Source organism: Geotrypetes seraphini, chromosome 8 (assembly GCF_902459505.1).
Source record: "Geotrypetes seraphini chromosome 8, aGeoSer1.1, whole genome shotgun sequence".
NCBI lineage: Eukaryota > Metazoa > Chordata > Amphibia > Gymnophiona > Dermophiidae > Geotrypetes > Geotrypetes seraphini.
In genome coordinates, this window is record NC_047091.1 from 13073612 (window position 1) to 13086921 (window position 13310).

At 43.7% G+C, this 13310-nt stretch overlaps 1 protein-coding gene across 1 annotated transcript in view; it reads right to left on the reverse strand.

Annotated features, from left to right (window-relative positions):
* The window catches only part of LUZP1 (leucine zipper protein 1), a 113179-nt gene that overhangs the window by 23570 nt on the left and 76299 nt on the right, over positions 1–13310 (reverse strand). The gene's annotated exons all lie outside the window — the stretch shown is intronic.

Genomic DNA, 13310 nt, shown 5'->3' on the forward strand with positions numbered 1-13310 from the left:
TTATACAAATCACCTATCTTTAAATCCTTAAAAATCTACAGCATTATTATTTACAACAAAAGCAGAACTATCACTTCCAGTTCCATTAATACTTTCAAAAGTTCGTATTCAACTATCATCTACATTAAAGATTCTTGGAGTTATTTCTAACTCAAAACTAACCTTTCAAAAGCAGGTTTCTACAGTATTAACAGAATAGCTCCTTCCGTGACCCCCGCGCCACATTCGTGCCCTCCCTCTCCCCCCCCCCAATACCTTTTTAAATGTTCCCCAGCACCAGCAGCTTCTCCGGCCTGCTTTCATCGGCTTTGGCTTTTCCTCTGATGTCATTTCCTTGGCCCCGCGAGCAAGAAGTGATTTCAGAGGGGAGCCAGGCTGGTGCAAACAGCAGGATGGAGAAGCTGTTTGCTTTGGTGAAGATTTAAAGAGGTACCGGGGGGAGGGGTGGGGGAGGCATGGGTGGGGGCAGAGAGGTGCTGGTGCTCTCCCTAAGAGGGCACCCAGGGCAGTTTGCCCTCCCCCCCCCCCCCCACTACGCCACTGTTCCCAAGGAACATTATCCCTATAAATTAAAAACCAGGACCTGTCCTACAAGAACCCAAAGTGGTATACAAAAAAAAAAAAAAAGCAACGCAGCCTCTATAGGTTCAAACCTTAATTATCTTTCTAATTTCTAAAGCAATTTAAATGACCAGGAGAGGCTCTCTGTCACTTGAATTGCCTGTCAAGGCCTAACCAGGTATATATCTGGTTAGCACCTAAGCTTGAATTGGGAATGTTGGGGGCCGAGTCAACACTTAACCAGATAAATAGATAAGCATTACCTGGCTATGTATAACCAACTATTCCATGCCAGGGCAAGACCCAACACTGAATATCTGGGGATACTGCCAGCAACAACTAAAAAATGCTGACCGCCACCAGCTGAATATTGACCCTATACTTTTTTTGATAAGTATTTATATAGAAATGGAGCCGGTATTCTGTGCTATTTAGCTGACTGGGAATAGCTCCTGGTTGGTTAAATAGCAGAGTGAATGTCCTGTTCCGAGACGTAGCCAGTCACCACCAATATTCAGCATCTCAAGAGGCTTGGCCAAATAGACCCCACCTAAAAAGTGGGTCTAACTTTGGCCTCTAGACCTTAGTCAGCCAGCCAGCCGATGAATATCAACTTAAGACCTCTAGGCCCTAGTCAGCCGGACGATGAAGTTCAACTTAAACTTTTAGGCCCTAGCCAGCCAGAAGATGAATATCAGCTTAGCAAACTATGTCTTGGTTGACCATAAACCTCCCTCCCCCCAAAAATTCAATGCTAAAGCATCAGCACTGCATTTCCAGATTCGTCTCCAACCATGGGAGCCAGCTGTCTCCAGCAGTCTAAATATCAAGCGGAAATATCTTTTACATTGCTCCAATCTGTGCTGATAGAACATTATCAACGGTACCATCAGATTGCTCCAACCACCGACAAGTTGTGGCAGCTCCCTGGAACAGAGCTTTGTACCTGAATTCTAATTATGCAGTAGGCCACCTTGAGCATCATATGCAAAGGTGAGCCAACAATCCAAAAAAATCTATTCTTAGATCAATAAGAAAAGTGTTACTTACATCTTTAATGCCGACCTGTAATTCCAGACATCCAAGCAATATCACATGGCAATTAAACCACTTTATCTACCATCTAAAAAAATTCACAGACTTTAAATATGTTAACAACCCTGAACATGTCTGCAAGGACCTTAGCTTGTCTGGTTTTTGGGTTTGTCTGTTTTTTTTTGGGGGGGGAGAGGAGGGGGATAGGAGGGCTTACAGATATACATTATGAAACAGTATCTGAGTCATAGAGTATGACGGCAGAAAAGGGCCGTCGGCCCAACAAGAGCCCTCCCCTTAAAAGAACCTACCCCATAAAAGAACTCTCCCCCTAAGCATTTCCTCGGAGTGAACCCACATGTTTATCCCATCGTCTCTTGAAGTCGAGCATGTTGCCGGCCTCGACTAGCTGACGTGGAAGACCATTCCAACGATCAACCACCCTTTCGGTGAAGAAGTACTTCCTGATGTCACCATGAAGCCTCCCATCCTTGAGTTTGAGCGGATGCCCTCTTGTTGCTGTGGGACCTGTAAGGAAAAAGATATCTTCCTCCACCTCAGTAAGGCCTGTAAGATATTTGAACATCTCTATCATGTCTCCCCTCTCTCTGCATTCTTCAATAGAATATAACTGCATTCTGCTTAGATGGTCTTCATATGGGAGATCCTTGAGTCCTGATACCATCTTAGTGGCCATTTGCTGAACCGATTCCATTCTCTTCACATCCTTTTGATAATGAGGCCTCCAAAAATGAAAGCAGTATTCCAGATGAGGTCTCATCATGGACCTGTACAACGGCATTATATCTTCAGGCTTTCGGCAGAAGTTTCAGCCTTTTGGCTGAAGTTTGCATTTTGTGCTTAGCTGAAAATATTCGTGACTGCAGCCTAGGGTGTTCTACAAAACCAATTCCAGAGACACAACGTGACTCTGGAGTTTGGAAAGGGGGAGGCTTCAAGCTCGTTCTGGTATTTTTGACCCCTTTACTGGTATGTTCTTGTTGCAAATAAAAGAACAAGAACCATCACAAAGCATCGGGATAAAAATACAGGACTGTTTTGTTTTTTTTAATAAATCTTTATTAATTTTCAAATGTTAACAGTGCCATACAATAAATTTAAACATAAACACTACACAGAACGCACTTTAAATACACAAATAATTCAAAAAACAATAATTTTCTCCCCCCTCCTTCCCATAATTAATAGAAGTACATATTTAATTTCAATAATATAGATAATTAAGTTTAGCAAACAATAATACATTCTCCTCCCCCCACCCAGGATGTGTAAGGAAGTCAAATAAAAGGAAAGGTACACGACAGTTATTGTGACTCAATAAATGCAGTCAATGGGCTCCACACCATTTTGAATAAGTTACTATATCCCAAACATTCCGCTTTCATTCTTTCATACTTGTAACTGGAACATAGGTTTGCCCACCAGAAAGTGTAATTCAGTCGATCATAACTCTTTCAGTTATGTGTAACCATCTGGATGGCTATTCCCATCATTATCAAGAAAAGCCGGCTTTTATGTCAAACCAAAGGTTTAATATGTAATAGAGTACCACAAATTATGGCTTCATAAGTCATTGGTATCGATGACCCAAGTACAACATTGATTTGTCCCCAAATTGACTTCCAAAAATTAAGTATCAATGGACAATAGAACAACAGATGATCCAATGTCCCTGTATTAACATAGGTCTAAAGTTTGGCTTAAAGAAATGGATCATGTTGGAGAGAGTTTTCAGCTCTCCATCACAACCGCCAAGCCCAATCACATCCTCCAGCTCTTCTATACTGTTTTTCCTGCCTCCTGCGGTTGCACACTCCTACGGTGGGTTTGTGTACAATTGCCAGCTGCCTCCAGATTTTCAGGAAAAAGCCTATCCAGTCTTGGTTTTACCTCAAGGCTTGCATCAAGCTGCAGTCTAACTTTTTTTTTTTTTTAAATCAATGACCCAAAACTACATAGAACCATGATGGCAAATACAGGCCAGATGGCCCATCCAGTCTGCCCATCCACTCTCTCCTCCTCTCCCTATAGGCTGAAGCTCTTTACACCTGCATTGTGAGGTCATAGAGTATTATGGTTATAGAAACACGAAGGCAGATGAAGGCCAAATGGTCCATCCAGTCTGTCCATCCGCAGCATCCACTATCTCCTCCTTTCCCTAAGAGATCCCATGTGCCTGTCCCATGCTTTCTTGAATTCCGACACAGTCTTTGTCATCACCACCTCTACCAAGAAACTACTCCATGCATCTACCACCTTTTCTGCCAAAAATATTTCCGTAGATTACTCCTGAGCCTATCACCTCTTAACTTCATCCTATGCCCTCTCATTCCAGAGCTTCCTTTCAAATGAAAGAGATTTGCCTCATGCATATTTATGCCATGCAGGTATTTATATATTTCTATCATATTTATCCTATCTCGCATTTCCTCCAAAATATACCTATTGAGATCTTTAAGTCCACTGACCATTTTAGTAGCCTTCCTCTGGAAAGACTCCATCCTGTTTATATCTTTTTGAAGGATATTCTAAATGAGGTTCCAACAGAGTCTTATTCAGGGCACCAATACCCCCTTTTTTCCTACTGGCCTTACCTCTACCTATGCACCCTAGCATCCCTCTAGCTTTTGCTACTTAACAAGGACATACGCTGGTAGGGCTAGTCTCAGTTAGGGCGCTGGTCTTTGACCAAAAGGGCCACCGCGTGAGCAGACTGCTAGGCATGATGGACCACTGGTCTGACCCAGCAGCAGCATTTCTTATGTTCTTATGCCTTTTCAGCTCCTCACGAACATAATCCTCTGAAAATCGATCAGGGTCTACCACACCTCCAACTTATTTGTGTTTGCCATCTGTGATCTCACTCCCGGCACGTCAGCTGCCCCCCCCCCCCCCCCCATTTTAACGTGTCGGCTGTTTTTCCTTCCATTTGCATCTTTGCTTTCCTAACTAGGTGACCAGCCTCCCTTAACTTTTCCAGATATTTTTGCCCGTCTTCCTCTTTCTGGAATCTTTTGCAGTTTATGAAAGCTAACCTCTTAGTCCTTACTTTCTTTTCCTCTTACTTTTACTTAATTTCCTTGAATTTCCTTACAAAATGGTTTGTTGGCCTTATGGTTTAGTTTTATTTAATATACCGCCCTTCCCTTCGGCAATAACAGCGCAGTTCACAAATTACAATAGAAACATAAAACTAGAAAGGAACCATAAAATTGAATTTAAAAGGAAATTAAAAGCAAAAGCAAAAAAAAAAAAAAATACAATGTAGATTTCACCATTAGTAGACCCTCACAACGCCAAAGGCATTTAGCTGAATAGAAAACGCTTTTTCAAAAAGATATATCTTCAGCAAGGTTCTGAATTTCAAATATATTGATTCAAGGTGAACTATACTAGGGAGTGAATTCCAGAATTCCTTTCAGTTTTGCCCACTGCTTTCCTAATTCTTCCAGATCAAGCCCAGTAGCCCATTCTCACGGTGGCGAATCCAGGTCACTAGTACCTGGCCAAAACCCAAGGAGTAGCAACATTCCAGCATCTCAAAGAATAGCAAGATTCCGGAACCCCAATGAGAGGCAACATTCCAGAGCTGAGATTGTGATGTCATAATGCCTCATTCCACAGTGCCTCAGAGCCAACCTCATCAGTGATGTTACAATGACTTAATTGTCCTATACTTGGCAGAGCCATACTGGGTCAGACCAATGGTCCATCTAGCCCTGTAGCCCCTTCTCACGATGGCCAGTCCAGGTCATTAGTACCTGGCTAAAACCAAAGGAGTAGCAATATTCCATTCAGCAGAAGAACAGCAAGATTCCAGAATTCCAAAGAGTAACAAAAGATTCTGGAATCTGAAGTAGTAAGAACATTCCATGCTATTGATCCAGGGCAAGCAGTGGCTTCCCCCATGTCTTTCTCAATAACACACTATGGACTCTTCCTCCAGGAAATTGTCCAAACCTTTCTTAAAACCAGCTACGCTATCTGAACAAAGTTAAGTTTTTTAAAAAAAAATCTAGAACTTTTACTTTTTAATGAGCCCTCTCTACACCTGTCTTAATATTAAATCACACAAATACAGTGATCACTGGATGCCAGATGATCACCCACTGTAACATCAGAAACACTTTCTCCAATTCTAAGCGCTAAGCCAAGTAGGGCCCCATCCCGGTGGGTTCCATTACCAACTGCTGGAACAGTTCTCCTTGGTGAGAATCCAGGATCTCTCTACTTCTAGAAGACCCCACTGTAGGGATACCCCAATCCACATCTGGCATGTTAAAATCACCTATTAGGAAAACTTCCCCTCTTTTAGATATATTCCGAATGTCTACTATAAAATTTCTGTCCACTTCTTCTGTCATTAGTGGGGGTTGGATGCATTGAAATGGGGGAGGAATGGTAACAGGCTTACGAAGTCCGCTACCCTCATTAAAATCTCAGCTCAGGTGGCTTTTATTTATTTATTTTAATAATTTATATTCCGCCTATCCTACAATTCTATGTGGATTACAAATTATTCAGGTACTCAAGCGTTTTTCCGTAACTGTCCTGGTGGGATCCCACTCTAACTAATGTATCTGGGGCAATGGGGATTAAATTACTTGCCCGGGGTCACAAGGAGCAGTGCGGGATTTGAACCCACAACCTCCGGGTGCCACGGCTGTAGCTCTAACCACTGCACCACAGGCTTATGTGAAATAAGACTGTGGTCTTAATTAAGTTTCAGGAGCTCTAGTACAAGTGGGAGGCATTTTGCATTTACCTCACACCTTTTTCAGTTATAGCTGAAGGTTAAGTTATAATTAGGTACGGTGGGCTTCCCTCCATCTCTGGAGGATACCCACTTACAGTGTAAGTTTCTACCTGGAGGCAAAGGCGGGTTAAGTGAGTGGGTTTTGAACCCAGGCCTCCCTGGTCTCAGCCCACTGCTCTAAACATTGGGCCAGTGCCAACCAATCTCTCTGCAGCCCCAACCCCAATTCGTGAGGTTACAGAAAGCACATGACTCCCCATTGACACCCTCCCAATGAAAACATGGGGATTGCAGGCCTGTTCGGGGTCCTGACTCACCTGTTCTGGAAGCTCCGCATTGGGCTACTCCTACAGTCTGTGAATACTTGCACACCTCCCCACTCGAGTGCGACAAGGACGTGAACAGCTACTGTGTGTGTCATCCCAACAACGAGATCCGCAAGATCGCCATTCAATGCTCCATGAACAAACGGAGAGAACCAGCACGTGCTGATCTTACCAGAGGTGAAGGCAATGACAGAAGTTGTTCTCCGGAATGGGTGGAGCCGTCTAATCCATTCATCTCTGTTCCTACAGACCTCTCATATACTGACAGACTGAAAAGGCTGGGGCTTTTCTCCCTGGAAAAGCGGAGACTTAGAGGGGACATGATAGAAACCTTCAAAATCATGAAGGGTGTAGAAAAAGTAGATAGGGACAGATTTTTCAAATTGTGGGGAACTACAAGTACAAGGGGGCACTCGGAGAAATTGAAAGGGGGAAGGTTTAGAACAAACTCCAGGAAGTTCTTTTTCACACAGAGGGTGGTGGATACATGGAACGCACTACCAGAAGAAGTGATAAGCAGGAGCACGCTACAGGGCTTCAAAGAAGGTTTGGATAGGTACCTAGAGGACCAAGGGATTGAGGGGTACAGATAGGAGTAGAGGTAGGTTATAAGGATAGGATTAGAGGTAAGTTACAAAATTAGTCTGGGACTACTGTTCAGGTGATAGGCCTGATGGGCCGCCGCGTGAGCGGACTGCTGGGCAAGATGGACCTCTGGTCTGTCCCAGCGGAGGCACCTTCTTATGTTCTTATGTACAGCAGTGCAGAGTTTCAAGTTTATTTAGAATTTCTTATACCGCCCAATCAGTCTTCTAGGCGGTGTACAAATTTGTAAAAACAAAGGACAAACTTTAAATAAAATAAAAGTTTGAAGTGACACTACGTCACCAAACTCTAACTATAGAAACTTTTAAAAACTATTAAAAACACAGACAAACAAGAGCATAGGGTAAAAGGCAAGAACTACATGAGGCAAAGTAAAAGAAAACAATTAACATAGAAACATAGAAATAGACGGCAGATAAGGGCCACGGCCCATCAAGTCTGCCCACTCTAATGACCCTCCCTATTTATCTTTGCGGATAGATCCCACATGTCTATCCCATCTGGCCTTAAAATCTGGCACGCTGCTGGCCTCAATAACCTGAAGTGGAAGACTATTCCAGCGATCAGCCACCCTTTCAGTGAAGAAGAACTTCCTGGTGTCACCGTGCAGTTTCCCGCCCCTGATTTTCCACGGATGCCCCCTTGTTGCCGCGGGACCCTTGAAAAAGAAGATGTCTTCCTCCACCTCGATGCGGCCTATGAGATACTTGAATGTCTCGATCATATCTCCCCTCTCTCTACGTTCCTCGAGTGAGTACAGCTGCAACTTCCCTAACCGCTCCTCGTATGGGAGCTCCTTGAGTCCCGAGACCATGCTGGTGGGCTGCTGTATGCTCAGTAGTATATTCACTCAATTGCCCTTAAAAGGACAGTTAGGCCTCAAAGGCATCATGGAAGAGAAATGTTTTTAGCTTCAACTTAAAGTTATTAAGATTTGATTCTTCGCGTAAATAATTTGGAATACTATTCCAAAGAGAGGGGGCAGTGGCAGAGAAGATGGTAGATCTCATTGTGTATATAAACTTCAGTGACGGAATAGAGAAAAGGTTATTAGCTCCTTAACCTCTAAAAACGACTCCACCCCGCTCCCCTCTTCTCCGTCAGCTGATGTTCTAGCAAAATTCTTCTATGAAAAGGTTACTTCTCTAAGATGCTCCTTCCCGCCTACTGTCTCCTACAACTCCCTGGCGCCCACCGATTCCATCCCTACACTACCTATCTCCAACCCCAACCCAGCTGACAGATCTTGGACTGCCTTTGAGCTCGTCTCTGAATCACAGGTCTCTAAACTCTTTCTCAAACTAAAAACTTGCAACTGTACCTTGGACCCATTCCCCTCCTACCTATTCGAGAAAATTCCCACACAGGCCATCGCATCCCTCACCAAACTTATAAACTCTGCCCTTCTATCGGGCCTATTCTCTTTTGAAATGGGAAACATTGCTTTGACCCCACTCCTGAAAAAATCTGATCTAGACCCCTCCACTCCATCCAGCTATCGTCCAATAGCAAATATCCCTCTCCTAACCAAGATGCTAGAGTCTATCATAACTTCCCAACTCTCATCCTACTTAGAAAGATTCTCTATTCTCCTTCCTTACCAATATGGATTCAGACCCAATTTCAGCACCTAATCCCTATTGGCTTCACTCATCTCTAAGGTTCAACAACTTCATTCTCGTAATAAGTTCGCTGTTCTACAATTTGACCTTTCTGCTGCTTTTGACGTAGTCCATCATGATATTCTAGTCTTCCAACTCTCCAAGATAGGTATTAACTCCACAGTACTAGACTGGTTCTCAAAATTCTTAAGTTCCCGTTCTTACACCGTTAGCATGAACGGCACCTCATCCTCCCCCTAGAAACCGACATGTGGAGTCCCGCAAGGTTCATCTCTATCTCCTATTCTTTTCATATCTATATGTCCTCTCTGAAACTCCTCCATCTATTCCCCCTTGAAACACTTTACACTTATGCTGATGACATCCTTGTCCTCCTCAAGACCGACTCGAACCTCACTAACCTCTCCGAGAACATATCCTCATGTATATCGAACCTCCAAAACTGGGCCCTCACTGTTCAGATGAAACTAAACGAGTCCAAAACAAAACTACTTTGGCTCGGTCCAATATAAGACCATTTACCCACCTCCATTCCACTGTCCTCCGGCCCCACACTACAGCTTGAGTTCTCAAGCAAAGTTCTGGGCATCATCGTGGACTCCTCACTATCCTTCAATGACCACCTCCACTCCCTGGTAAAAAAAAAATGCTTCTTTAGCCTTCATATGCTGAGGAAAGTGAGATCCTGTTTCCATCAAAAACACTTTACCGTCCTTATACAATCCATCATCCTTTCCAGATTATACTATTGCAACTCTATCTACTTAAGCCTAACTAAGAAAAGCCTCCTCAGACTCCAACAGATTCAGAATGCTACGGCTAAGCTCATTTTCGCAAAAAGTAAATTTGATCACGTCTCACCACTTCTGTCCAAGCTTCACTGGCTTCCAATAATCTCCAGGGTCCACTTCAAATGTGCCTTCCTAACTTTCAAGATCCTTCAAGGCATTCTTCCTCCCGTTATTCCACTATCTTGGAATTCCTCTAATCCCAATTACACCAGATCCTCCCAAAAATTAAAACTATTCTTCCTGTCTATAAAAGGTATATCCCATGCTGGGAGACTAGGGACATCCCTCCCCTTTAGAATCACCGAGCTCTGGAACAACCTTACATCCCCTCTCCGAAATTTGAGCTCCCTCCAACTCTTCCGAAAACATCTGAAAACTTGGCTTTTCTTAAAAATGTAACACCTCCCCCCTTTCTGGTACCTAAACCCTCTATTCCTCCTTTACTCTTAATCCACAATCATCCTTTGGAGTTCCATTCTATCTTAGTCCTGTAAACCGTGCCGAGCTCTACGATCGTGGAGAAGATGCGGTATACAAGCCTAAGGTTTAGTTTATTAGGGACCTAGAGAGGTGATGATACCCAGTGCAGCATCTTTCCAGTGCCTCCAACGGCAGTTACGTCACATGGCAGGTTCTCTTATTACTCAGAGCTGCTTCGGAGCCAGGACACCTGCCAGGTGATATCTGTATTGGTTTCCACAGCAGCCCAACAAGGAACAGGTGAGTTTCAAGCTGGGACCAGCTGCTGCTTCAGAATTCTTAACAAAGAATGTTTTGCCAGCACTGAACACTAGGTGTCGCTATCTGAGCAGCCAAGATGGCTACTTCTAAATCCCAAAGAACCCATAGGAAGAGGAACTGAGATAGTGCCAGTGCCCTATTCAGCAGTTCAGAGCAGTACTGCTACTATTTAGTATTTATCATTTCTAAAGAGCTGAAAGGTGTATGCAGCATTGTATATTTAACATTTAATAGACGTAGGTTTACCATATGGCTCCAGAAAAAGGAGGCCAGATTGAGACATCCAGGTTTTATTTCCATTGAAAGCAATGGAAGTAAAACCCAGATGTCTCAATCAGTCCTCTTATCCAGTCGGGTTTTCAGGATTTCCCCAATGAATATGAATGAGATCTATTAGCATACAATGAAAGCAGTGCATGCAAATAGATCTCATGCATATTCATTGGGGAAATCCTGAAAACCCAACTGGATTGTGGCCCTCAAGGACCAACATTTGACACCCCTGCGTTTAAAGAGATGCACTCGGTGTCAGTAATGAAGTTGAACCATGACCTTGATCTGTTGGAGGACTCTGGATAGAGTTACCATATGGCTCCAGAAAAAAGGAGGGCGGATCGAGACATCCAGATTTTACTTCCATTGAAAGCAATGGAAGTAAAACCCTGGATGGCTCAATCCGTCCTCCTTTTTCTGGAGCCATATGGTAACCCCTAACCTTTGGAGGAAAAGTCGACAGTGCATTTTCCTACCCACCCCCCTCTAGGTGCCAGCCACAGGAGAGAAGAGCAAATGTGACCGATACCCCATCGAGAGAGCATACAAAACACTCAAGAGAGTGCGTTACTGAGAAGTGGAGAACAGAAAAGGTACGTCATGCGGAGGAGCTGCTGGAACCAGTTGAGGTGGCAGAGTTCTAGGCATGAGAAACAGAGATATATCCTACCTGGAGGAAGGGCTCAGCTCTGCAGGACATAGAAAAAAAAAAAATCCCAAGACAAAGCAGAGACAGCCAGAGTATGCATTCCTACTTGCTTTATACTAGGGGTTCTCAGTCCAGTTTTTTTTTTTTTAATGATACCCACAATGAATGTGCATGAGAGATATTTGCATATAATGGAAACAGGCCATGCAAATTTATTCATGCATATTCATCGTGGCTATCCTGAAAACCAGATCTGGCTTCACATTTCCTGAGGACTGGGTTGACAGCCCCTGGTATATATGAATGCAGAGAGACCAAGTGAACCACAGGGCATACCTGATGTTAGTTTCATGTTTTTGGTGGTGTAGCTCACTGGTATGGGCTGATCCTCTTGATTCAGTATTCTTGTTTGGTATGGTAGTGTTTACCAAATTGCTCCAGAAAATCCAGAAAAAAAAAAAAAAAAAGAGGACGGTTTGAGATAGCTGGGTTTTACTTCCATTGAAAGCAATGGAAATAAAACCCGAATGTCTCAATCCATCCTCCTTTTTCTGGAGCCATATGGTAACTCTTGTATGGTGCAGGCCAGGATTGGCACAAATGCCAGAAGTCTGGTTCAGTGATGAGCTAAATGGGTCATCCAACCCATCAGCCCTCGAGGACCGCAACCCAGATTTCCACAATGAATATGCATGACATATAGTGGCACTAGAAAAGGTTCAAAGAAGAGCGACCAAGATGATAAAGGGGATGGAACTCCTCTCGTATGAGGAAAGACTAAAAAAAGTTAGAGCTCTTCAGCTTGGAGAAGAGACGGCTGAGGGGAAATATGACTGAAGTCTACAAAATCCTGAGTGGAGTAGAACGGGTACAAGTGGATCGATTTTTCACTCCGTCAAAAATTACAAAGACTAGGGGACACTCGGTGAAGTTACAGGGAAATATTTTTTCAGTCAGAGAATAGTTAAGCTCTGGAACGCGTTGCCAGAGGTTGTGGTAAGAGCGGATGGCGGAGCTGGTTTCAAGAAAGGTTTGGACAAGGAGTTGCAACATTCCGTGCTACCGATCCAGGGCAAGCAGAGGCTTCTCCCATGTCTTAATAACAGAGTATGGACTTTTCCTCCAGGAATTTGTACAAATAGGGGACAGTGTGGTACAGTTTTTAAGGCTACATCCTCAGCACCCTGAGGTTGTGGGTTCAAACCCACACTGCTCCTTGTGCCCCAGGTACATTAGATAGATTGTGAGCCCACTGTGACAGACAGGGCCTTTACGAGTACCTGAATAAATTCATGTAAACTGTGTCTGAGCTCCCTTGCGAAAACAGTATAGAAAGTTGAATGAATAAATAAATACACGTGAAGCCATGAAACTTACAAGATATTCCACACTTTTCTTGACATTTTTCATTTCAATGAGGCAAATGCATCTAGTAAATGGACACAAGAATAGAGAAACCAAAACCACTGTGACATCACCAATGAGGCTGGCTCTCAGGCACTGGTGGAATGAAGCATTATGACATCATAATACAAGGAGCTGCTGAAAAGTTCTCAGCCCAACCAAGAAAAGAATGGGGAGGGTGTGGAACAGTAGTTAGAGCTACAGCCCCAGCAGCCTGAGGTTGCGGGTTCAAACCCACACTGCTCCTTGTGACCCTGGGCAGTCACTTAATCCCCTCATTGCCCCAGGTACATTTGATTGTGAGCCTGTTGGGACAGACAGGGAAAAATGCTTAAGTACCTGAATAAATTTATGTAAACTGTCCTGAGTTCACCTAGGAGAACAGTATAGAAAATCCTATATAATAAAACTCTATGCGCCGCCTGCGCACTTAAGAGTTTCGTGTTCCCTGCCGCTGTGGTGTGTGATCAGTGTCCAGTGCAGGCCAATGGGGTTCCTGGGCAGCTGAACGCAGTCTCCAGGCAG